This window comes from Globicephala melas, chromosome 8 (genome assembly GCF_963455315.2).
Source record: "Globicephala melas chromosome 8, mGloMel1.2, whole genome shotgun sequence".
Taxonomy (NCBI): domain Eukaryota; kingdom Metazoa; phylum Chordata; class Mammalia; order Artiodactyla; family Delphinidae; genus Globicephala; species Globicephala melas.
This window is the reverse complement of record NC_083321.1, coordinates 38,430,687-38,456,925: the sequence shown is the minus strand read 5'-3', so window position 1 is coordinate 38,456,925 and position 26,239 is coordinate 38,430,687. Positions and strand designations below refer to the sequence as shown.

General features: G+C 40.3%; 1 long non-coding RNA gene across 2 annotated transcripts in view; it reads right to left on the bottom strand.

Annotated features, from left to right (window-relative positions):
• Positions 1-272: 272 nt before the first annotated feature.
• Positions 273-26,239, bottom strand: part of LOC115839613 (uncharacterized) — a 47,210-nt gene continuing 21,243 nt past the window's right edge. The window contains exon 4 of one of the 2 annotated variants that reach the window (XR_011377621.1): positions 273-292. This is a non-coding gene — a long non-coding RNA (uncharacterized lncRNA). Of the gene's footprint in view, positions 293-14,616; positions 14,864-26,239 lie in introns of those variants that run through there. The other variant, XR_004034117.3, reaches the window with a different exon arrangement.

Here is a 26,239-nt window from a genome sequence, read left to right as displayed (position 1 = left end):
TGGAGCCCTCTGTTCTCATACACCTCCAATCTAGTTGTGTTGTTTTATAAGCCTGCTACATAGTTGTTGTCTAGGGACTTCCCTTCCAACTCCCTCTGGAAGTTGGAGTTACAGTAACTTTAAAAAATTCTAAGCAAATTAAAATTTCACATGAAAAACAATGTCTGACATTAGTTAGCTTTGGATGCATCCTACCTGAGTTCCTAGGATGGTGAGTTCTAGTCTCTGTTTCTTTAGTATTGTACTCGCTCCTCCACAGCACAGCTCCTTGAGGGTGCTATTGCTCAGGGCTCTAAGAATTATGTAAGGATAATAAGAACAGATGAAGAAACATCAAGAGGAAAATATAGTGTGCTCATTACAAAAAAAGTTGCAAAAATACCAACATGTGGAAAGAATGAGGGACAGTAATCTCAGCCCTCTCATACTCCCACAACCGAAGACAACCCCTATTAACATTTTTGTCTATTTCCTTCTCATCTTTTTTTTAAGCCTAGATTTGGTTGTTGTTGGACTATATTGTATATCCTATTTTATTTTCCGCATTTTATTATTTTTTTAAATTTTTATTTATTTATTTTTTGCCGCATTGGGTCTTCGTGGCTGTGCGCGGGCTTTCTCTAGTTGTGGCAAGCAGGGGCTGCTCTTCGTTGCGGTGCACAGGTTTCTCATTGCAGTGGCTTCTCTTGCTGTGGAGCACAGGCTCTAGGTGTACAGGCTTCAGTAGTTGTGGCTTGCGGGCTCTAAAGCACAGGCTCAGTAGTTGTGGCGCACGGGCTTAGTTGCTCCGTGGCATGTAGAATCTTCCCGGACCAGGGCTCGAACCCGTGTCCCCTGCATTGGCAGGTGGATTCTTAACCACTGTGCCACCAGGAAGACCTATTTTCTGCATTTTAAACAAAAATTTTATGGAAACATTTTTCTAGGGGCTTATATTCAGAAATATCATTTTAAAAAATGACTGCATAGTAGCCCATCCAGTTGAAGTACCGTAATTAATAGATCTTCTACTGTTGTATCCTTAGATTGTTACCTATTTTCCACCATTATAAATAATGTTTTGGTAAATATTTTGTCATAAAAGCTTTTGCATAATTGGAATTCTTTCCTTCAGATACATTTTTACTAAGTCAAAGGATATGACATTTTTAAGGCTGAAAGACGATTTTTTTTTCTTGACAAGCTTTCTTCAAGGATGTATATTCAGAGACTGACACTCTTATACTAAATGGTCATGATGTATTTTGTACTCTTCACTGGCTACACTTCAATATGGCTGGGACTAGAGGATTAGATGGTCAGACATCCAGATTTAATTATGTACAGTTTAGGACAGAAGGAAAAAATCAAAAGTCTGAGAAGATGCCCAAGATAAAGTGGTTCAGAAATGCTACAGGTAGGATCAAATACATGTTTATCAGTCCTTACAGCTCAGAAGTGCTTTGTCCTCTGGCACATCATGAAGAAAATCCGTCTCTGGGCTTGTGTTTATAGTCTCCCTCCCTCCTTTCTCCTCCTCCTCCTTCTCTCCCTCCCTTCCTCCCTCCCTCCTTCTCTCTCTCTTTCTTTCAACAACACGTCATTACAACTTACAACAGCACATCATGTAAGTTCTAGTAGCTATTGGACCTCCAGGGTATGCTAAACCGCTATTAATCAGAATACTGATGTTTATGTTGTACACCTAAAATGAATACAATGTTATATGTCAATTATGTCTCAGTAAAACTGGAAGAAAATAAAAAGAATCCTGCATCCATAATTTCCCTGAGTCTTAAACTCCTCACCTTTCAGGCTGCATTGCTGGCTCTAAAAAAGGGCTGAACTCCTCCTTGTGTTATGAAGCTTCTCTCCTGATTGCCCCCAACAGTATAGGCACTCAATAAATGGAGTATCATACAACAGGATGAAATCTAACAGACTCTCATAAGACAGGATTTCATTTTATATCCTAGACCAGGAGAAACAACTTATCTGACCCAGAAAGTCTATCTCTATGGTGACAGACGATTTTTTTTTTTTTGAGTATGCACTATATCCGTGTAACATGTTGGACTCTTTACAAACATTATCTCATTTAAATATTAACCCTATATAGTAGGTATCCCCAGTTTACACGGGAGGTAACTGAAGTATAAGAGGTCAAGCTACCTGGGTGAAAGTACATAGTAAGAGGCACAGATGGAATCTGAGGAAGTAGAAAACTGTCCTGCCATTCATCAAGTTGGCAGGCAAGTTGGGGGTTGGGGGGACGGACACAGATAAAGCTAGCTGCAAAGTTGGCAAGAACCATTGTTTCTCTTAAGGATACACGGTAACCATAAAGTGTTACAAATGATCCGCTTCTAGAGGGACCACTGCTTTCTTACTCACTGAAAAACCTTGTTTTCTAAAATCACAGAGTATCCAAAACGTCATTGTTTGAAATTATACCAGTAAAAAAGAAACACCCTATTTTTGCCTAGAGGTTCTTAGTCGCTTTGATACAGAGAGACTGCCTTGATTTTCAACCTAGGTGAGAGTTTCAGACGAGTTCTGGACACAACAATCCATATCTACCTTAACTTTGTAATATCCAAGGAAACAGGACCCTTGGTCCATTAGCAGTCCTAAACTGATGTTAACCCATTTACAAATAGCCCTGCTTCACTCTAAGCTTAATCAGAACACTGCTTCTCTCAGTTACAGCTAAAATTCTGCCCTTTCCTCAAATCCTACAATAATTCTATATTTTCCTGCCCCATAGCTCCTTTGGTGTGCAGTCTCCCTCATAGTAAGGAGTCATTTTACCTGACTTTGTCACCTGCATGCTTGTCCCTGGTGGTTTGGGGCTGACTGGGCTAGTGACAGGTTTGAATCCAGGTTTGCCTGTAGTAGAGTCTAATGTGTAAATGCCAGGCTAAACTGGAGATTATTTAATCTTTATCCATATATTTTGTCAATGCTCTTCAGCCAAATACCATCAAGAACACTCCTGTAGTTGAACAAGTTTGGTTTATAACTCGTTGCAGCAGGAGAGAACATATACCATGGGGAACTGCAGGGCATCTCAGTAAGACGGTGTTAGAAAGGACTCATTTAGGACCTGAGCTCTGGTTGGATGATTTTGAGGAGGGTACAAAGAAGACAGGGTTCACCCAGGCTGTTAGAAAGTGGGGACAATTCTATCATTGAGTATCACAATAAATCTTATTTATTAGAAGGACAGATTAGAGCAAAGCTGAAGCAGCATCATTCACATTAGTCAGGATAGGCGGATGTGTGGCATTTTATGGCTTGCATACTGTTAACGTTTTGTCTGTGTTCAGACATGATTATGAAGTGGTCTTGTTTTTGTGTTGATGTATCATGGTCACAGAGTGGCCTCGCCTGATGTTGATGGTCTGTGAAATAGTTCATGTCCAACAGGAGAACATTAAGACCTAGCTGTCAGGCCAGCTCATAGCAGTAGTACCAGTAGTAGTAGTACCAAGAGTACTACCAGCTGGGAGTACCAGGTCAGTTCCTGGATGTCAAAGGATGCTCTTCTTCCTTCTCAGTACCTACATATATATATGCATGTGTGTGTGAATATGTGTGCATATGCATACATGCATAACTCTATTAAAATCATCTAAAATTCCAACTATAAAATTCAAACAAAAACTGACATTTGAGATGTTTTCCATTTTATTAGGGGTGGCATATATATTTATGACTTAGGCATGGGTTATATTTTTTTTCTGGAAGTGAGATTATATATTTACTTTATTGAATATGTAATACATTCACATGATTTGAAAAATTTTTTGAAGTACAGAGAAAATCTTCTTTCTGTCCCTCCCTTATCTGTTCAATTCCCACACTCTCCCAATAGGTAACTACTATTATTAGCGAATTGTATATCCTTCCAGAGATACTCTTTATGTTGATAATACATAGAAATGTGAAATATCTCCTGGTGTTTCTTCTTTAAACTTAAAACAGATAACAATGCAGTTTTGCCTCTTCCTTTTCTAATCCATCTAGGAAATATTTCTGTTTTAGTACATAAAAGCTTCCACATTCCTACGGAAGTTTTGTTTGAACTTTATTTAATGATGTACATTTTATCTGTTTTCAATCTTCGCTAGCACAAAAATTGTTGCAATGAATACCTTTGCCCATCGTCATTTCACACATTGGGGAGTACAGCCTTACAATAAGTTCCCCAAAATGAAATTATTGTCTCAGAGGGTGCACTCACTTGTAATTTTTTTTGTTTGAATTTTATTTATTTATTTTTATACAGCAGGTTCTTATTAGTCATCCATTTTATACACATCAGTGTATACATGTCAATCCCAATCTCCCAATTCATCCCACCACCACCTCTACCCGCTGCCACTTTCCCCCCTTGGTGTCCATACGTTTCTTCTCTACATCTGTGTCTCAATTTCTGCCGTGCAAACTGGTTCATCTGTACAATTTTTCTAGGTTCCACATATATGTGTTAATATACGATATTTGTTTTTGTCTTTTGACTTACTTCACTGTGTATGACAGTCTCTAGATTCATCCATGTCTCTACAAATAACCCAATTTCATTCCTTTTTATGGCTGAGTAATATTCCATTGTATAGATGTACCACACTTCTTTATCCATTTGTCTGTCAATGGGCATTTACGTTGCTTCCATGACCTGGCTATTGTAAATAGTGCTGCAATGAACATTGGGGTGCATGTGTCTTTTTGAATTATGGTTTTCTCTGGGTATATGCCCAGTAGTGGGATTGCTGGCTCATATGGTAATTCTATTTTTAGTTTTTTAAGGAACCTCCATACAGTTCTCCATAGTGGCTGTATCAATTTACATTCCCACCAACAGTACAAGAGGGTTCCCTTTTCTCCACACCCTCTCCAGCATTTGTTGTTTGTAGATTTTCTGATGATGCCCATTCTAACTGGTGTGAGGTGATACCTCATTGTGGTTTTGATTTGCATTTTTCTAATAATTAGTGATGTTGAGCAGCTTTTCATGTGCTTCCTGGCCATCTGTATGTCTTCTTTGGAGAAATGTCTATTTAGGTCTTCTGCCCATTTTTGGATTCGGTTGTTTGTTTTTTAAAATTGAGCTGCATGAGCTGTTTATATACTTTGGAGATTAATCCTTTGTCCATTGATTCGTTTGCAAATATTTTCTCCCATTCTGAGGGTTGTCTTTTCATCTTGTTAGTAGTTTCCTTTGCTTTGTAAAAGCTTCTAAATTTCCTTAGGTCCCATTTGTTTATTTTTGTTTTTATTTCCATTACTCTAGAAGGTGGATCAAAAAAGATCTTGCTGTGATTTATGTCAAAGAGTGTTCTTCCGATGTTTTCCTCTAAGAGCTTTAGAGTGTCTGGTCTTACATTTAGGTCTTTAATCCATTTTGAGTTTATTTTTGTGTATGGTGTTAGGGAATGTTCTAATTTCATTCTTTTACATGTAGCTATCCAGTTTTCCCAGCACCACTTATTGAAGAGACTGTCTTTTCTCCATTGTATATCCTTGCCTCCTTTGTCATAGATTAGTTGGCCATAAGTGCATGGGTTTATCTCTGGGCTTTCTATCCTGTGCCATTGATCTACATTTCTATTTTTGTGTCAGTACCATATTGTCCTGATTACTGTAGCTTTGTAGTACAGTCTGAATTCATGGAGGTCTGATTCCTCCAGCTCTGTCTTTTTCCCTCAAGACCGCTTTGGCTATTCGGGGTCTTTTGTGTCTCCATACAAATTTTAAGATTTTTTGTTCTAGTTCTGTAAAACATGCTATTGGTAATTTCATAGGGATTGCATTGAATCTGTAGATTGCTTTGGGTAGTATAGTCATTGTCACAATATTGATTCTTCCAATCCAAGAACATGGTATATCTCTCCATCTGTTCGTATAATCTTTAATTTCTTTCATCAGTGTCTTATAGTTTTCTGCATACAGGTCTTTTGTCTGCTTAGGTAGGTTTATTCCTAGGTACTTCATTCTTTTAGTTGCAATGGTAAATGGGAGTGTTTCCTTAATTTCTCTTTCAGATTTTTCATCATTAGTGTATAGGAATGAAAGAGACTTCTATGCATTAATTTTGTATCCTGCAACTTTACCAAATTCATTGATTAGCTCTAGTAGTTTTCTGGTGGCATCTTTAGGATTCTCTATGTATAGTATCATATCATCTGCAAACAGTGACAGTTTTATGTCTTCTTTTCCAATTTGTATTCCTTTTATTTCTTTTTCTTCTCTGATTGCTGTGGCGAGGACTTCCAAAATTATGTTGAATAATAGTGGTGAAAGTGGACATCCTTGTCTTTTCCTGATCTTAGAGGAAATGCTTTCAGCTTTACACCATTGAGAATGATGTTTGCCGTGGGTTTGTCATTTATGGCCATTATTATGTTGAGGTAGGTTCCCTCTATGCCCACTTTCTGGAGAGTTTTTATCATAAATGGGTGTTGAATTTTGTCAAAAGCTTTTTCTGCATCTAATGAGATGATCATATGGTTTTTATTCTTCAATTTGTTAATATGTTTTACCACATTGATTGATTTGTGTATATTGAAGAATCCTTGCATCCTTGGGATAAACCCCACTTGATCATGGTGTATGATCCTTTTAATGTGTTGTTGGATTCTGTTTGCTAGTTTTTTGTTGAGGATTTTTGCATCTATATTCATCAGTGATACTGGTCTGTAATTTTCTTTTTTTGTAATATCTTTGTCTGGTTTTGGTTGTCAGGGTGATGGTGCCCTTGTAGATTGAGTTTGGGAGTGTTCCTTCCTCTGCAGTTTTTTGGAAGAGTTTGAGAAGGATGGGTGTTAACTCTTCTCTAAATGTTTGATAGAATTCACCTGTGAAGCCATCTGGTCCTGGACTTTTGTTTGTTGGAAGATTTTTAACCACAGTTTCAATTTCATTACTTGTGATTGGTCTGTTCATATTTTCTGTTTCTTCCTGGTTCAGTCTTGGAAGGTTATACCTTTCTAAGAATTTATCCATTTCTTCCAGGTTGTCCATTTTATTGGCATAGAGTTGCTTGTAGTAGTCTCTTAGGATGCTTTGTATTTCTGTGGTGTCTGTTGTAACTTCTCCTTTTTCATTTCTAATCTTATTGATTTGTGTCCTCTCCCTCTTTTTCTTGATGAGTCTGGCTAATGGTTGATCAATTTTGCTTATCTTCTCAAAGAACCAGCTTTTAGTTTTATTGATCTTTGCTATTGTTTTCTTTGTTTCTATTTTATTTATTTCTGCTCTAATCTTTATGATTTCTTTCCCCTCTGCTAACTTTGGGGGTTTTTTTGTCCTTCTTTCTCTAGTTCCTTTAGGTGTAAGGTTAGATTATTTATTTGAGATGTTTCTTGAGGTAGGCTTGTATTGCTATAAACTTCCCTCTTAGAACTGCTTTTGCTGCATCCCATAGGTTTTGGATCATCGTGTTTTCATTGTCATTTGCCTGTAGGTATTTTTTGATTTCCTCTTTGATTTCTTCAGTGATCTCTTAGTTATTAAGTAGTGTATTGTTTAGCCTCCATGTGTTTGTATTTTTTACAGATCTTTTCCTGTAATTGATATCTAGTCTCATAGCATTGTGGTCAGAAGAGATACTTGATACAATTTCAATTTTCTTAAATTTACCAAGTCTTGATTTGTGACCCAAGATATGATCTATCCTGGAGAATGTTCCATGAGCACTTGATAAGAAAGTGTATTCTGATGTTTTTGGATGGAATGTCCTATAAATATCGATTAAGTCCATCTTGTTTAATGTATCATTTCAAGCTTGTGTTTCCTTATTTATTTTCATTTTGGATGATCTGTCCATTGGTGAAAGTGGTGTGTTAAAGTCCCCTACTATGATTGTATTACTGTCGACTTCCCCTTTTATGGCTGTTAGCATTTGCCTTATGTATTGAGGTGCTCCTATGTTGGGTACCTAAATATTTACAATTGTTATATCTTCTTGGATCGATCCCTTGATCATTATGTAGTGTCCTTCTTTGTTTCTTGTAATAGTCTTTATTTTAAAGTCTATTTTATCTGATATGAGAATTGCTTCTCCAGCTTTCTTTTGATTTCCTTTTGCATGGAATATCTTTTTCCAACCCCTCACTTTCAGTCTGTGTGTGTCCCTAGGTTCTAAGTGGGTCTCTTATAGACAGCATATATATGGGTTTTGTTTTTGTATTCATTCAGCCAGTCTATGTCTTTTGGTTGGAGCATTTAATCCTTTTACTTTTAAGGTAATTATTGATATGTATGTTCCTATTCCCATTTTCGTAATTGTTTTTGGGCTTGTTATTGTAGGTCTTTTCCTTCTCTTGTGTTTCCTGCCTAGAGAGGTTCCTTTAGCATTTGTTGTAAAGCTGGTTTGGTGGTGCTGAATTCTCTTAGCTTTTGCTTGTCTGTAAAGGTTTGAATTTCTCCATCAAATCTGAATGAGATCCTTGCTGGGTAGAGTAATCTTGGTGGTAGGTTTTTCTCCTTCATCACTTTACATATGTCCTGCCACTCCCTTCTGGCTTGCAGAGTTTCTGCTGAAAGATCAGCTGTTAACCTTATGGGGATTCCTTTGTGTGTTATTTGTTGTTTTTCCCTGCTGCTTTTAATATTTTTTCTTTGTATTTAATTTTTGATAGTTTGATTAATATGTGTCTTGGCGTGTTTCTCCTTGGATTTATCCTGTATGGGACTCTCTGTGCTTCCTGGACTTCATTAACTATTTCCTTTCCCAAATTAGGGAAGTTTCCAATTATAATCTCTTCAAATATTTTCTCAGTCCCTTTCTTTTTCTCTTCTTCTTCTGGGACCCCTATAATTCAAATGTTGGTGCATTTAATGTTGTCCCAGAGGTCTCCGAGGCTGTCCTCAGTTCTTTTCATTCTTTTTCTTTATTCTGCTCTGCAGTAGTTATTCCCACTATTTTATTTTCCAGGTCACTTATCTGTTCTTCTGCCTCAGTTATTCTGCTATTGATCCCTTCTAGAGGATTTTTAATTTCATTTATTGTGTTGGTCATCATTGTTTGCTTGCTCTTTAGTTCTTAGAGGTTCTTGTTAAACGTTTCTTGTATTTTCTCTATTCTATTTCCAAGATTTTGGATCATCTTTACTATCATTATTCGGAATTCTTTTACAGGTAGACTGCCTATTTCCTCTTCATTTGTTAGGTCTGGTGGGTTTTTACCTTGCTCCTTCATCTGCTGTGTGTTTTTCTGTCTTCTCATTTTGCTTATCTTACTGTGTTTGGGGGTCTCCTTTTTGCAGGCTGCAGGTTCGTAGTTCCTGTTGTTTTTGGTGTCTGTCCCCAGTGGCTAATGTTGGTTCAGTGGGTTGTGTAGTCTTCCTGGCGGAGGGTACTGGTGCCTGTGTTCTGGTGGATGAGGCTGGATCTTGTGTTTCTGATGGGCAGGTCCACGTCTGGTGATGTGTTTTGGGGTGTCTGTGGCCTTATTATGATTTTAGGCAGCCTCTCTGCTAATGGGTGGGGTTATGTCCCTGTCTTGCTAGTTGTTTGGCATATGGTATCCAGCACTTAGCTTGCTGGTCATTGAGTGGAGCTGGGTCTTGGTGTTGAGATGGAGATCTCTGCGAGAGCTTTCACCATTTGATATTATGTGGAACCAGGAGGTCTCTGGTAGACCAATGTCCTAAACTCAGCTCTCCCACCTCACAGGCACAGGCCTGACACCCGGCTGGAGCACCAAGACCCTGTCAGCGACACATCTTAGAAGAAAAGGGAGGAAAAAAGAAAGAAAGAAAAAAGAAAGAAAGCAAGGAAGGAAGGAAGGAAGGAAGGAAGAAAGAAGGGAGGGAGGGAGGAAGAAAGGAAGGAAGGAAGGAAAGAAAGAAAGAAAATAAAAAGAGATAAAGTTATTAAAATAAAAAGCAAAAATTATTAAAAATTAAAGTAATTAAAAGAAAGAAAGAAGAGAGCAACCAAACCAAAAAACAAATCCACCAATGATAACAAGCGCTAAAAACTATACTAAAAAAAAGCACCAGACAGACAGAACCCTAGGACAAATGGTAAAAGCAAAGCTATACAGACAAAATCACACAAAGAAGCATACACATACACACTCACAAAAAGAAAAAAAGGAAAATATATACATATATATATATATACAAAAAAAAAGGAAGAGAGCAACCAAATCAATAAACAAATCTACCAATGATAATAAACTCTAAATACTAAACTAAGATAAACATAAAACCAGAAACCAGTCAGTCGCATACAGAGAAACCCCAAGTCTACAGGTGCTCCCAAAGTCCACAGCCTCAATTTTGGGATGATTCGTTGTCTATTCAGGTATTCCACAGATGCAGCGTACATCAAGTTGATTGTGAATATTTAATCTGCTGCTCCTGAGGCTGCTGGGAGAAATTTCCCTTTCTCTTCTTTGTTCGCACAGCTCCTGGGGTTCAGCTTTGGATTTGGACCCGCCTCTGCGTGTAGGTCGCCTGAGAGCGTCTGTTCCCGCCCAGACAGGATGGGGTTAAAGGAGTGGCTGATAAGGGGGCTCTGGTTCACTCAGGCCAAGGGGAGGGAGGGGTACGAAATGCGGGGTAAGCCTGCGGCGGCAGACGCCAATGTGACGTTGCAACAGCCTGAGGCGCGCCATGCGTGCGTTCCACCGGGGAAGTTGTCCCTGGATCACGGGACCCTGGCAGTGGCGGGCTGCACAGGCTCCCGGGAGGGGCAGTGTGGAGCGTGACCTGTGCTTGCACACAGGCTTTTTGGTGGCTGCAGCAGAAGCCTTAGCGTCTCATGCCTGTCTCTGGGGTCGGCGCTGATAGCTGCGGCTGGTGCCCGTCTCTGGAGCTCATATAGGCAGTGTTCTGAATCCCCTCTCCTCGCGCACCCCGAAACAATGGTCTCTTGCCTCTTCGGTAGGTCCAGACTTTTTCCCGGACTCCGTCCCGGCTAGCTGTGGCGCACTAGCCCCCTTCAGGCTGTGTTCACGCAGCCGACCCCAGTCCTCTCCCTGGGATCCGACCGAAGACTGAGCCTCAGCTCCCAGCCCCTGCCCGCCCCGGCGGGGGAGCAGACAAGCCTCTCAGGCTGGTGAGTGCTGGTCGGCACCGATCCTCTGTGCGGAAATCTCTCCGCTTTGCCATCTGCGCCCCTGTTGCTGTACTCTCCTCCGTGGCTCTGAAGGTTCCCCCTCACCCACCCAGCGTCTCTGCCAGTGAAGGGGCTTCCTAGTGTGTGGAAACTTTTCCTCCTTCACACGTCCGTCTCAGAAGTGCAGGTCCCGTCCCTATTCTTTTGTCTCTGTTTTTTCTTTTTTTTTCTTTTGCCCTACCCAGGTACGTGGGGAGTTTCTTGCCTTTTGGGAAGTCTGAGGTCATCTGCCAGCGTTCAGTAGGTGTTCTGTAGGAGTTGTTCCACATTTAGATGTATTTCTGATGTATTTGTGGGAAGGAAGGTGATCTCCATGCCTTACTCCTTCGCCATCTTGAAGGTCTCCCCCCACCCTTTATTTTTTTAAATAGACATTTTTTTTTTTTGCGGTACGCGGGCCTCTCACTGTTGTGGCCTGTCCCGTTTGGGAGCACAGGCTCCGGACACACAGGCTCAGTGGCCATGGCTCACGGGCCTAGCTGCTCCGTGGCATGTGGGATCTTCCCGGACCGGGACACGAACCCTTGTCCCCTGTAACAGCAGGCGGACTCTCAACCACTGTGCCACCAGGGAAGCCCCCTAAATAGACATTTTTAAGAACACCTTTAGGCTCACAGCAAAGCTGAGCAGATGATACAGAGTTCCCTTATACTGCCTGTTCCCACACATGTACAGCCTCTTCCCCTATCAACATCTCCCACCAGAGTGGTACATTTGTTACAATTGATGAACCTATACTGATGCATCATTATCACCTGAATTCCACAGTTTACCTTATAGTTCACTCTTGTCCATTCCATGAGTTTAGAAAAATTTATAATGGCATGTATCTACCATTATAGTATCCTACAGAGTAGTTTCACTGCCCTAAAGATATTCTGTGCTCTGCTAATTCATCCCTTCCACTCTACTAACTTCTGACAACCACGGATCTTTTTACTCTCTCCATAGTTTTGCCTTTTTCAGAATGTCATGTAGTTGGAATCATACTGTTCAGATTGGCTTTTTTCATGTAGTGATATGAATTAAAGATTTCTCCATGTCTTTTCATGGCTTGATAGATCATTTCTTTTTAGGGCTGAATAACATTCCACTGTCTGGATCTGCCACAGTTTCTTCATTCATCTGTTGAAGGACATCTTGGTTGCTGCCAAGTTTTGGCAATTATGAATAAAGCTGCTAGAAATATCTGTGTGTAGGGTTTTGTATGAACATAAGTTTTCAACTCATTTTGATAAGGAGTGCAATTGCTGGATCATATGATAAGAGTACATTTAATTTTGTAAGAAACTGTCAAGCTGTCTTCCAAAAAGTGGCTGTAGCATTTTGCATTTCCACCACAATAAATGAGAGTTACTGTTGCTCCACATCCTTCTCAGCACTTGGTGCTAACAGTGTTTTGGATTTTGGCCATTCTAATAGGTGTGTAGTAGTATCTTACTGATGTTATAATTTGCAATTCCCTAATGACATATGATGTTGAGCATCTTTTCATATGTTTATTTGCCACCTGTATATCTTCTTTGGTGAGCTTTCAGGTCTTTTGCTCATCTTTCAACTGGGTTGTTTGTTTTCTTATTGTTGAGTTTAAAGAGTTCTTTGTATATTGTGAATAACAGTCCTATATCACATATGTCTTTTGCAAATATTTTCTCCTGGTCTGTGACTTGTCTTACTCTCTTGAAAGACGAGTCTTTTTATCATGATGAAGGGCCATTCTAGCTCTGTACTATGAACTGTCTGTTCAAATCTCTTGATGGGTTGCACTTTAGAGCCATTTGGTTGTTAGATTCTAGCAGAAATTACCTCTTTCTAAAGTCATTCATGTCTCCACTCACAAATCCTTCCAAACTGGAGTCTCAGACCAACACATACTTTTATATTTATACCTGTGAAGCTAATTCTGAATGAAAAGAAATCTGGTGATAAAACTGTCTTCTGCAAATTCCTAATTTTTAGGCCAATAATTTTTGCTGGCAATAACCACTTACATTTCACTATCACGTAACTGATAGAGAGCAAACTTGATCTTTACTGTTATGTTGGAAACGGTTTGTAACAGCTCAAGAGAGCCAGCTGTTCAATTTTTGGGAATTTTGTGAGCCAACTGTTAAACAATGCAATTATTAAAAATTAACTTTTGGGCTTCCCTGGTGGCACAGTGGTTGAGAATCTGCCTGCTAATGCAGGGGACACGGGTTCGAGCCCTGGTCTGGGAGGATCCCACATGCCGTGGAGCAACTAGGCCTGTGAGCCACAACTACTGAGCCTGTGTGTCTGGAGCCTGCGCTCCACAGCAAGAGGGGCCACGATAGTGAGAGGCCCACGCACCGTGATGAAGGGTGGCCCCCGCTTGCCACAACTAGAGAAAGCCCTCGCACAGAAACGAAGACCCAACACAGCCAAAATAAATAAATAAATAAAATACTTTGCAACAACTTTCAGATTGTTACCTTTTTAGGACCTCACAGTAAATAGTTAAAAAAAATTAACTTTTATAAACTTACAATTAAATAAATTACATCAAGAACAACGATAAAAAAATGATCAAAACTCATCACTTCCTTATTCTGCTACATTTTACCATTACCTATGTTCTTGAAGGCATTTACATCAACTATCTGCAGGGTGGAAATCTTATATAACAGTGTGTAATACTGCACATCTCTTCCCAGTTCTTATCATATGTACTCTTATCATATGATCCAGCAATTGCAAAAATGGCCACGGTAGGAGTATTTATCCCTGCAAATGCTACAAATCAGGGCTTTTCGCTCTCCCCCTCCCAGAGGGACAGTTGTTAACCATGAACTAGCCCTCTATTCATTGCTGATGTGTTGGCTAGGGAGCAGACCAAACATGCCACTCATTTAAAAGGAGTTCAGCGTATTCAGTCAACCTGGCTCCAAATTTGCCTCAGTTAATTTATTTTATTATTATTAAAATTAATTAATTAATTAATTTTGGCTGCTTTGGGTTTTTGTTGAACAAATCAGAGATAAAGTAGAGCAGACATTTAGGATGATTCCTAGTATGTTTGGAACACAAAAAATGGCAGCTATTATTGGCCATTACTCAGATGCTTATCAGATGAGAGGCAATGTAGCATGGGCTCTGGAGGTCAACTAAGGTTTGAATCTGATTTTGGTACTTATTAGCTGCGTGCCCTCGGGTGAGTTGCTTAAATTCTCTGTCTCTTTTTCCTCATCTCTAAAATGCAGATAATAACAATTACCTAATTCATGCAAGTGTTGTGATAATTAAATGAAATAATGTATGTAAAGTGTTCTGAATGGCATATAGCACACAGTAAATGCCTGAAAAGTGGTTGCTATTATTCCAGACTAAAGCACTTTCACATATATATATTTTTCACATATATTTTCTAATATTCACAAAGACCTATGAGGATTTTTTTTCATTCTTTTAATTGAAAATTTTCAAACATATACAAAAGTAGAGAGAATACTATAATGAATCCCTAGGTACCCATCACCCTGTGTCAACAATTAACATATTAGCTAGTTTTGTTTCAACTATACACCCACCCAACTTTCCCCCTACATTTGGATTATTTTGAAGCAAATCCCATCCATCACATCATTTCATTCAGTATATATCTCTAAAAGATAAGAAATCTTTTAAGAGTTTATTAACCTCTTTCGGGAATTCCCTGGTGGTCCAATGGGTAGGACTCCCCACTTTCACTGCTGAGGGTCCAGGTTCAATCCCCGGTTGGGGAACTAAAATCCTGCAGTGGTGTGGTGCGGCCAAAAAAAAGAAAAAAAGAAAAATAATTTATTAACCTCTTTCAATAGGTTGATTAACTGAGGCTCAGCAAGGTGAAGTAACATTCCCAAAGGGACCAAGCTGGTAAGTGTATTAACCAAAATTCAAATATAAACCTGACTTCCTTTACATTGCCATTTACTGACTGATATAAATATTCACAGTCTGAAGGTTAGACATTAAAACTCTAAGCTTCAATAGTAAATCTTAGCATTTTAAAATTTAAAAAGAGAATAGACTTGTGGTTGCCACGGGGGAGTGGAGGAGGGAGAAGGATGGACTGGGAGTTTGGGGTTAGTAGATGCAAACTATTACATTTAGAATGGATAAACAACAAGGTCCTACTGTCTGGCACACAGAACTGTATTCAATCTCCTTGGGATAAACCATGATGGAAAAGAATATAAAAAATGAATGTATATATGTGTGTAACTGAGTCACTTTGCTGTACAGCAGAAATTAGCACAACATTGTAAATCAACTATACTTCAATAAAAAAATAGAGAATAAAATAAAATGTCTTGGGAAAAAAATAAAATAAAATTTAAGAAGAAATCATATAGCACAGGGAACTCTACTTAATACTTTGTAATGGCCTACATGGGAAAAGAATCTAAAAAAGAGTGGATATATGTACATGTATAACTAATTCACTTTGCTGTATACCTGAAACCAACACAACATTGTATATCAACTCCAATAAAAATTTTAAAAAAATAAAAAGAAATCAGAATAGAATAAAAGCATAGGTGTTCAACATTGAGCAGTGATAGACCACAGATTAAGCTCTTATGGATTTATTTTTCCTCTGGTTGAAAGAATTTATCTTGATCTTTGAAGCCATCAAGCATGAAGTGTGAAAGCAGACATCAATTGTTCAGATTTTGTACAGAGTGAATAACTGAGCAAATTTTTTCTCCAGCTTTCAGCACTAAAACAAATGCCTGCTGGAAACTACAAGCACCTGCTGGTAGTTTGTCACACTTTCAAAAGAAAATATTCCTAGCAATGTGATTATTTAAAAGGAAGAGTATACAGGCAGAAACTGCATGCAGGGAATTAAAATTATAGTGCCCAGCACCATGACAGCTTTCAACAAATGTTGATTGATGATGATGAAAATGATAGTAATCATAATAATGAGGTTGACACATGACATATGAACCACACGAACGAGCAGGAAGACAAGTCGTATGTCTGTAAATAACAGCTTGCAAAGCATCTTTGGAGCTTGTCTGAGGAAAAGGCCAAAGAGGTGGTTGTGTATGTTCCAGGTACTAAAACCACTGGCTTTGGGGCCAGCGAGCATTCTGATCCCCTACTATTAGATGTATGACTTTGAACATGTTACTTAACATCTCTGAGCCTCAGTTTCTGCATTTGTAAAATGGGGATACTAGTACCTATTGCATAGTTGTTATGAGGATTAGATGAGGTTGTGTGACTGACTTATGATTATCAAAATTGTTTGGGGGCTTCCCTGGTGGCGCAGTGGTTGAGAGTCCGCCTGCCGATGCAGGGGACACGGGTTTGTGCTCCGGTCCGGGAAAATCCCACATGCCGCGGAGCGGCTGGGCCCGTGAGCCATGGCCGCTGAGCCTGCGCGTCCGGAGCCTGTGCTCTGCAACGGGAGAGGCCACAACAGTGAGAGGCCCGCGTACCGCAAAAAAAAAAAAATTGTTTGAGAGTTACTAGGAGATGTCCCCCAAGCTTGAGAAAATGAGGCAAGTAAAACTGCTTTTCAGAAGTGGAAGAAGGAGACTGAAGTGTGCTTAGGCTGGCAATAATGTATTTGGAGAAACACTGAATTATTTAGAAGGGGAGAGTAAATATCCCACGTTCTCCTGGTAATCTGATGAGGATCTAGCCTCCTGGGTTAAGTTTGCCGATAGGGAAGGAAATGAGCAGGCATTCAGCCTTCAAGTATGTAAACCCTGGGGCAGTGAGTCTCTGTGGATGACTAGGTTAGCATTTGGCTCCTGTGAATTTTGGGGTGCCCAAGTCTGTCTCTCAGGCCCTGGACACTCTGAGGCCTTTCACAGGAAAGGACAGATCAAGCCAGACTCACCTTAGACAGTGTGCACACAAATCACCTACAGGTCTTACTAAAATGCATATTCAGATTTGGTAGATCTGGGGTGGGGCCTGAGATGCTCCCAGGTGATGCTGAGTCTGCTGGTCCCTAGGTCGCACTTTGAATAACAGAGCTGCAGACAATGCATGCACCCCCACTTTCAGTTACCCCTCTACTTTCCACGAGGATTCATCAATAGTATTTATCGTCCTCTCTTTCTTCCTGGGGTCATAAGTGTCCAACTAAGAACCTAACGCTTGCTGCCCAAGCACTCTACATCCGAGGACTAGAGCAAGTCTTTGACTTGCTTCCTTTGTTTTGTTCGTTCATACTTAGGGGTCAGCATGGGGCAATAATGGGTGTCTAAATCTTCCTCTCTCTAATCCAGGGCAGGTCCAGCAAGGGCACTGGCTAAGGCTGCTTAGCTGTATCCTGCCTGAGGTGGACTGAAGCTGAGAGAGAGAAAAGACTGATTGGACACGGGTCCTACAGGAAGCCCAAAGGCAAACCAGGGGAAGCTGAAGCAAAATTAGCTGGGTGAATGGGAAGAGCACCCAAGAGCGGGGTGAAGAGATGATGGTAGATGATTGTTTTGAGGCTAGGAGATCTCAGCTTATCTGGCAAACCCTGAACTTGCGGCTTGCATGATGGAATCCCTGTAACAGGCAAAGCTAAATTTGAATCAAGCCATATCCAGACTTGAGTTGTTAAAATAAGAAACAGGCATTGCAGGGCTTTTGAGAGTATCTTATTTTTGAAAATTTTGATTTGCTCATCTGAAAACTGAGAGAAATAAATTAAAATAAATGGGTCATAGATAAACCATAATGGAAAAGAATATAAAAAAAGAATGTGTATATGTGCATAACTGAGTCACTTTGCTGAACAGCAGAAATTAGCACAACATTGCAAATCAGCTATACTTCAATAAAAAATATATATATAAATGGGTTATATAAAACTTAAGTATAGACAAGATTAAAACTCATCTATAATCTTTATTTTTATTTTTTTAAATATTTATTTATTTATTGGCTGTGTTGGGTCTTTGTTGCTGCACTCAGGCTTTCTTTAATTGCGGCGAGCTCGGGCTACTCTTCGTTGAGGTGCACGGGCTTCTCATTGTGGTGGCTTCTCGTTGCAAAGCATGGGCTCTAGGTGCATGGGCTTCAGTAGTTGTGGCACGTGGGCTCAGTAGTTGTGGCTTATGGGCTCTAGAGCGCAGGCTCAGTAGTTGTGGTGCACGAGCGCTGTTGCTCTGCGGCACGTGGGATCTTCCTGGACCAGGGCTCGAACCTGTGTCCCCTGCATTGGCAGGAGGATTCCTAACCACTGCGCCACCAGGGAAGTCCAAAACTCATCTATAATCTTTAGATGAATGGTGTTACACAGGAATAAAGTGCAAGATGTCAGAGGAAAATTAATTACCACTGCATTAACTGTCAAAAAACCTTCAAGTCTTTAAAACTTGTCCCTTTGTTTTTTTCTCTCACAAGGGAAATCCTGTTATAATTCTTCTGTCCAAATAAAGGCACTTTAATATCCCCTTTTTTTCTGCATGCTGTGTCTTGCTGAATTACAAAATTAGACATTTTTCATCTTTCAGAAACTTTTACTTAATTTTTTTGTATCCTACGAATAATGTTTTAAAGCTATGCAAAGTTTTAATTATTATAACCAAAAACATACGATAAAAGGTTGTAATCCTTCAAAGTACATCACAACAAATGCAAGAACTTTATTTCCTTCAAAGGGAACTGTCTAAATAAAGGAAGAAAACTGTGTTTTAAGCTAAGCATAATATTGTTTGCTGCTACATAATAACCAGTAGGCACACTATGGCTTGGGGTCTAGCAAATAACAGAGCACAATTCTTCATCACACAGCCTTGACTTTGATCTCAATTAGATTTCTGAACTTGGTAAGCCACTTTGTCAGTATTAGTCTCATTTTATCCTCTGTAAAATGAGAGATTAGACTAGTTGGTATCCAGTCCCAGTGCTCCACTGATTCAGCAGAAGCTTGCTTTTGATTGTGAGAGCATCAAAAAGCATTCGCTGTTTTCTTTACCATTGAATGTTTTAGTAAGCGGGGACCCAGAGAGGTGAAGCAACTCACCCCCCAGTGCTAAAAGGGAAGAGCTAGGATTAAACTCCAAAATGCCTGACTTCTAGCTCAGGATACTTTCTATAATGGCAAGCAACTTAAAATCTTTTTCAGAGATGAACTTCCCTGCTATTAAAATAAAAATGCACCAGGGAAAAAGAAAAACACAGAAGACGTTGGTCTAACATAATTTCCTCTAAGGAAGTGGTTATTTTTCTGGGTGGCTTAATATAAGACATAACTGACTGATTACGGTCGGACGTGTGGATGTAAATTATGCTAGAGAACCACATGAAAGCAGGTCAGGTTCTCATATACAGCCAAAATGGCTAGTTTCAAGATTACACAGTACTGATCCTCTTGGTCTGTGAGTGACCTGAAGGCAGAGGCCATGTCTGGTCCATCTGTGTGGTTAGCAAGGCAGGCATTCTGCATCTAGGAGATTCTCCCACTAGTTCAGGGCCGTGGGGGCAGGACTGGGGCAAAGGAGCAGATCTGCAGCATTAGGGAGAGGAACTGAAAGGAAGGGTTCTTTCAGGAGGACAAAGCATGCTACGGAAGGAGATCTTGCAATGGAACCGAACAAGAGTCTGTTTTCTGCACAAATACACGAGTAGGGATGTCAAGTGTCTGAAAAAATTTCCTCACAAACAGGGAATATAGAAGGGATGATGGTGAAAAAAAAATAAACCACATCCGTTTTTTTGTAGATATACCTTGTCCCTCCCCACTCCTTTTCCTCTGAGAAAGTTTTAACATTATCATGTACATAGTATTAGAGTACCTGAACATATTACTTGAAAATAGATAAATGAGATAGCAAATTATTCACATATCTTTATGTAATATTTATATAACACTGAATATGTGCTAGGCACTGTTATAAGTACTTTCCAAATAAATATTAGGTCATTTAATCCTTGTAACAACTCTATGAAATAACACTATTGAAATCCTCATTTTACAAATGAGGAAACTGGAGCACAGAGAAGATGAGTAACTTGCCCAAGGTCACACAGCTAGTAAGTGGTAAAGCCCAGGTAGTCTTCTCCCAAGTCCATGCTTTGCTTTATCTTTAAGAAAGGACTACAAACAAGCGGTGAGAGCGTGAAACCATGCAACTCTGATTGGGACTTGAACCCACATGTGTTGAAACAGGAGGGAAGGGGGCAGGGCACAATCTTTAAAAGAATGACATAACCCAAGGACACGACATAAAGTGATTAGAACCAAACAGGTCCAAGATGGCCTTCCACTAGACCTTTAGCCTCAGTATATGTTCATTGTAACACATCAGCAAGCTAAATGACACACCCACAGGTGCTGTAACAGTTCCAAGGACGACCATAGAGGTCAAAAAGTGGGCAGTGGCACAATTCCTGGAAATCCCCACCTCTTCCTGAAATAGCTGGAATACTCCTCCCACTCATTAGTCTATGAAATTACCCACCTCTATAAAAACTGACAACCCCATACACTGGTGCCTTTCTCACCTTCTGAGATGGCCCACACTCTGTCTGTGGAGTGTGTTTCTCCCAAGGCTGCTCTCGCCTTCTGAGCGGCCCACACTGTCTGTGGAGTGTGTTTCTCTCTAAATAAATCCACTTCTTATGTATCATTTTGTCACTCACTGAATTCTTTCTGTGATGAGACATCAAGAACCTGAGTTTCAGGCTTCCCTGGTGGCGCAGTGGTTGAGAGTCCGCCTGCCGATGCAGGAGACATGGGTTCGTGCCCCGGTCTGGGAAGATCCCACATGCCCCGTGGCTGGGCCCGTGAGCCATGGCCACTGAGGCTGCGTGTCCGGAGCCTGTGCTCCGCAACGGGAGAGGCCACAACAGTGAGAGGCCCGCGTACCGCAAAAAAAAAAAAAAAAAAAAAAAAAAAGAACCTGAGTTTCATTAAGTCCTGAAACCAGATGTGTGATCTCAGTTGGAAGACTGTGGGTTTAGGCTGGGTTCAAGTCCTGGCATGTGGGTTCAAGTCCCAATCTGAGGTGCACGGTTTCAAAAGGGCCAGGTATATTACATTGCTGGAGAAGGAACCTCATGGGTGTCTTAAACCCAGCCACTTATTTTTTGGCTCCTATAGGTGAATGCTAAGTGGCAATAGAACTTTGCTGACACTATGTGAAACTGAGCAGGACCCTGTGGGGCCCTCCTCAGTAGAAATCCTTTTGGATACAAATCCTTTCTGTGTCCCCCATTTCTTGTTTGTAGGAAAGAAGCTTCAGCCTCCTAGACCTTCCCTGAGTACCAACGGGTAGATTCAAACAGTTGCTTATCAGGGAAGAGAGGGAATGCAGACACAAAGGAGAAGCAGTCAGGAAACCATAGTGCAATAATAAAGCAGGGTCCTGGTTCTTCCTCAAGGAACATACATAACAGTATCTCTGAGTTCTTCTGTAGGAACTAAGGCCCCCACCCAGGTGGAGGATGCTAACTTCAGGCTGGGTATGATTCCTGGAGCATCACCCTGTTACCTCACCACCAACCAGTCAGAAGAAAATCTGCACACAGTGGAAGATAAAAGACTCTGACCCCCTCCCCAAATGATTAACTGTGATTAACTTCCCTTTTCTCCCTCTTAAGAAATTTTCATGGTCAAGCAGAATCTTGGGAGTTGGTTCTTGGATACAAGTCCTATTTCTCCCCATGTTGCTGGCCTCCTGAATAAAGCAATCTTCGCTTTCCAGTCAACACTGGTCTCTCGAGTATTGGCTTTTGAGTGGCAAACAGCCAAATCTGCGTTAGGTAATATATGTTTCTCTAGTTTCTTGTCGTCACTACTAATTCTGTGCTTTTTTTGTTTGTTTGTTTCAGGATTGCTTATGGCTGGTAAGTTATTCCCCAAATTTTGTTAGTCATATTTGTTTCTCTACTTGTCCATCTTAAGACCGTGCAAACCAGGAAGGAGAACAGACTTTTACCTGGATGGGAAACGGCTCTTTGATATCCAAACTAGTAAGTTTTTGTGTTTCTGGTTTTACTCTTGACTTGCAGCTGAAATTGTAGATTTAAAGCTATAAATCTATATCTCTGTGTAATTTAGAAAGGCCTTTACCTCTCTGTGTATGAGTGTGAAACTGTAACTAAGCAAAGGGCTCATGGGCCAGCAGTACAGAAAGCCAAGCTCTAGCAGTGGGAATTTGCAGCAAAGTAAGGATTTATTGCAGGGCACCAAGCAAGGGAGTGGGAGACTAGTCTCCACTCCAACTTGGTCTTTGAGTTACGAGTTTTTTCAAGGGGGAGAACAAAGAGGCTGGGGTTAATCATCTTCTTGTGACATTTCTTAATTGTAGTTTTGGGAATCAGGATGTCTCTGGTTTGTGATTCTCTGGCCAAGCGGTCCATGGCTCAGAGGCCTATTAGCTCATCTTGCCCTGGAGAAACCACCTGAGTTTGTTTAAGTTAATAATAATATCTACAACAACAATTTTAGTACATTAATGATGTTATCAACAACATCAGTTTTACTTATCTGACTCTGGTTGATTAGTGTTTAGTTAGCACAGGATTGAGGTCAGAGAAGAAAGAAAGGAAATAAAGTTTGGGATGGAAAGAAAATCGAAAATTGGGTAAGGGAACTCGGCTTTAGGGGGACTCAGTTGCAGAATGTCTACCTACCTCTAGATGATATTAATAAATTAGATTATATGGACTTTTCTAGTGGTGCAGTGGTTAAGAATCCGCCTGCCAATGTAGGGGACACAGGTTTGATCCTTGGTCCAGGAAGATTCCACATGCCACGGAGCAACTAAGCCCTTGTGCCACAACTACTGAGCCTGCGCTCTAGAGTCCGTGTGCCACAACTACTGAAGCCCACATACCTAAAGCCCATGCTCTGCAACAAGAGAAGCCACCACAATGAGAAGCCCATGCACTGCAATGAAGAGTAGTCCCTGTTCGCCACAACTAGAGAAAGCCCGCATGCAGCAACGAAGACCCAATGCAGCCATAAATAAATAAATAACAATTTTAAAAATAAATAAATAAGATTATAAGGACTTCTAAATTAAAGGAGCTCTGCTCTGATTGGCTTATAGAGATAACTAAGCACACACGTAAATCAAATATTCCTAAAATTCTCTTAAAATAAGGAGACCAAGCATCTAATACTTTAAATGTGCTAAACTAAAAAAATTCTAACAGAATATATGGGGAGGCTCAAGGAAAATAGGGTTCTTCTAACAAGGTACAGATTCTTTGTGGCCTCCATTCCCTGTCTCTGGTGATAAGAACGTCCTTTTCTTCCAGGGGCAAAGAGGGCATCTTTCACATGGGAGTTTTACCTCTTGCTTTCAAGAAGAAAGGGGAGGTCAGAGTGCCCTTCTTGCATCTGTTGTTTTACAAGTGCCTTTAGCTCAAAATAATCAGTAGGCCAAATCAGCATATTTTGAGGTGGCATGTTCTGAACCCCTTCAAGACTCATTTAACAATTTTGGTTTTGAGAAATAGCTATCTCTTCTCTGATTTATCAGTGTTAAGTATACAAATCTACATTTTGTTCTATTTGTATTTGTTTTTCCTAAACGTATGGAGGTTTACTGACCAAATAAGCTAACATTACTTCTACCTAATGTTAATAAAGAAAAAAAGCAGACCCTGACATCCAGGAGCTGGCCTGGTGCTATCTTCTGCTGGGCCTTGGTGTTGCTATGAGCTGGCTTGTCACTCACAGCTAGGTCTTAATGTTCTCCTGTTGGACATGAACTATTTCACAGAACATCAACATCAGACAAGGCCACTCTGTGACCATGACAGATTAATACAAAAAGGAGCTCACTCCAATAATCATGTCTGAACATAGACAAAACAAGAACATTGTCCAAGCCATAAAATACCAAATATCTCTCTAGACCAGCTAGTATGTGACTCATACTGCTTTACCAATTATAGCTCTATGCTTGCATTAGTGTGCCTTCCCTATGAACAAGATGTATCGAGATAATCATAGATTGTCCCCGCTTTCACCTAGAGTAAACCCTCTCTTCCTGTACCTTCTCCAAAATCACCCAACCAAATCTCTAGTTGTATAAGTCCTTTCTAACATCCTATTACTGAGCCACCCCACAGTTCCCTATGGTGTATGTTCTCTCCTGCTACAAAACCAAACTTGTTCAACTACAGGAGTGTTCCTGGTGGTCTTTGGCTGAAGGGCATTAACAATATTTAAGATTATGAAATGTAAATTTGTGCTCAACTAAATTGAATCACTATACTGACAACATTTTTATTTCAATAATAATTATATTTTGTAGTATGTATGTTTTGTAGTAACCTGAAGTTAATTTTCAAGTTCTTTAACTTAAAACATTGGACTGGGAATTCCCTGACAGTCCAGTGGTTAGGACTCTGTACTTCCACTGCAGGATGGCATGGGTTCAATCCCTGGTCAGGGAACTAAGAGCCCACAAGCTGAGTGGCTCGGCCAAAAACAAAAACAAAAAACAAAAAAAACCCCAACATTGGACAGATATTAGGTTAATTACTAGATAATCATTGAATACCTAGATAACTTCTAAGTAATGTAGAATACTGTATTGTTGATTATTACTAAGCATAGTTTTAAGTATACATAGTTTTGCTTCTTACTTTTTTTTTTTTTTTTTTTTGCAGTACGCGGGCCTCTCACTGTTGTGGCCTCTCCCGCTGCGGAGCACAGGCTCCGATCGCGCAGGCTCAGCGGCCATGGCTCACGGGCCCAGCCGCTCCGCGGCATGGGGGATCTTCCCGGACCGGGGCACGAACCCGTGTCCCCTGCATCGGCAGGCGGACTCTCAACCACTGCGCCACCAGGGAAGCCCTGCTTCTTACTTTTATGTGTTATAGAGAGGCTATAACTTGGGTCATGGTAATAAACATGTTCTCTTTGCCACTTTAAGAAGCTGAAAGAGATGTATGTGGCTGTAGAAAGGTGTAGTGTATGTGTTCATGAGCTTCGCTAGTCTGCTAAAGTGCTCCTGTACAGCACGCGATTCTCATTTATCCATCCGCCAGTCTTCTCTGTGCAACAGAAGCTAGTTGCTTTGGTTAAAGGTAGTCCAACATAAATGGCTGAGGCTATTCCAGGAGCAATAGTCATAGAGAAATAAAACTACGTATGTCTTTTTTTTTTCCCAAGGGAAAAAAAAAAAGCTTTTGTCCTAAAGCAGAAATCCTCTGGTTTTCTCATCTCCAGATTTCTTAACACTTACATTGGAAGTGGAACCAAAGAAAATTTAAAGACCTTTTTATTGATTTATTTAAAGTTAGCAATGATGACTCCGTTGATGTTAACATAAATAACATCTTAGTATTATTATGAAATAGCTGTGATCTCATGGATCCAAGAGAGAACCACTGTCCTAAACTTCAGTAGAGTGTCAGTTTGTTCCAGAATATTAAAGAGCATAATGATAGGCAAAACTTAAAAGTTAATTTTATTTGCCTGTGCATTTGGCTGTTATAACAAAATACCACAGACTGGGTAGCTTACAAACAACAGAAATTTATTGCTCACAGCTCTAGAGGCTGGAAAGTCCAAGATCAAGGTGCCAGCATGGTCACTTTCTGGCGATGGCCCTCTTTCTGGTTCATTAGCAGGCACCTTCTCCCTGTGTCCTCACATGGTGGAAGGGGCCAGGGATCTCTTATAAAAGAGACTCCACACTTATAAGAGACTTTTATAAGAGACTCCACACTTATCCCATTCTAAGCAACTCCCAGAGTTCCCACCTCTTAATATATTATCATCTTCGGGGGTTAGGTTTTTAACATATGAATTTTTGGAGGGGGGAGTGATCATTTAGACCATACCACCTCGATTTATACTACCTGAGTTTGAAAAGAAGCTATGAAATTGGTGAGTGCTTTAGTGAAGTTCACTCTGTCTTGAACAGCTTGCTTTTATGAAATTATTCCTCCAAGAGAGCAGTCAGCCACTTTGTGGCAAGTTGAGTACATCAGGCCTCTTCTATCCACTTGAGCACCTCCTGGAATTCTTTTGATCCATTATAACTATGAATGGTTACATGTAGCAAACCTGGACTGAGAAGGGTATGATTATCAATAGGTTCAGACCCCTCAGACATAAAAGTTTGAGTTGCACTATCAGGTAAGCCACGCAGATCTGCTGGGGTAGTAGCTGAGGGTGAGGGGAATTTAGAATACATAGTGG